A 1,370-nucleotide genomic window follows, 5' to 3' on the forward strand; every position below is an offset into this window, starting at 1 on the left:
AAACAAACTAGCACACTTAATTGAAATTAAGGTATTACACTTAATGAAATAAAATTCTAGAACAATTCTTAATACACTTAAAAACTATAAAACAACAAAACATTGAAGCTAAAAGGAGAAACAAAATTGCCGAAAACAAAAAGGAGCTAATTCTTTCAAGTACATAACAAATAAATAACAAAAGCAGAAATTTGTAGTTGTGTGTTGTAAGTTGTAGATGTCTAAGTTTTAGTTGTGTCTTGTAAGCTTCGGACTGCACCCTTTTATAGTCAAACATCTTGGCTAGTTGCATCTCACATTCATTTGGTTTCACACTTAATTGCATTCACACCTCAATTGGTTTCACACCTCAATCTTGCATTCACACCTAATTGTCATGTCTTGCAGTCCTCCTCTCTTATTTTATTCAATTGGTTTCTTAATTCAAACCAAACAACCAAGTCCAACACGGTTCTTCATGCCTAACTTCATGCCTAACTTGTTGCCTAACTTGTTGAAAATTCAAAATTCAGCACACAACACTCATTCACATGTCTCTATCTATTTCCACGTTCCCCTACCTCAATCTGATCTAGCTCCAGAAAATTCTCTCAGCATCTCTCAACTCCCCAAGTGTCCCTGCACTTTCAGCAATGCAATATCAGCCGACTCCCTTCAACTCCAGCACATCCCAACCGACTTCTCTTAATTCTCTCTCACTGACTTTTCTCAATTCCAAGCACTGACCGACTCAACCAAAATAAACCCCAGCCAATTAAATTATTCCAGCTTTCAACCCCAGAAAAATCAGCACGACACAACTCAACTCCTGCTCTACTCAGAGTACCAACCGATTATGATCCAGTTGTTGCCTCCAGAAAATTCACACTTCTCACGTCAACTCCAACTCAACTCCAACCGACTTCACACAGTACCCTCTCTTCAAAAGCAGCTGGACACCTCACGTTCACTACTCCCTCGCCAATATTTCTGAAAACTCCCCTTTGACTTGAAGAATGCCTCTCACCGACTGCTTCTCTCTACACGTCCAGCACATCATGCACTTTAATTTCAGCACATGTTTCTCTATATTTTCTTCTCATTGCCGTAGACATTGACCAAGCTTGCATGTGTCTCTCTATCTTCCTTCATTTCGGTGGACAGCAGTTGCCTTTGATGACTTCTTCCTTCCATCACATGTTCCTCACCTTAATTTAGATTTATTTGGTTGGACGTGGCCATCCTTTCAAAATCCATGCATACTCCCGCATCATAACATCTTCTCACACTAAAATTGCAACATTCACAAATGAAAGATAGCTCAAGAAACTTTATGAACATGAAGAACAAGAAAAACAATGGTACAAACGCAAATGATAATGGAAAGCAAG

The sequence above is a fragment of the Carya illinoinensis genome, chromosome 8 (genome assembly GCF_018687715.1).
Source record: "Carya illinoinensis cultivar Pawnee chromosome 8, C.illinoinensisPawnee_v1, whole genome shotgun sequence".
Taxonomy (NCBI): Eukaryota; Viridiplantae; Streptophyta; class Magnoliopsida; order Fagales; family Juglandaceae; genus Carya; species Carya illinoinensis.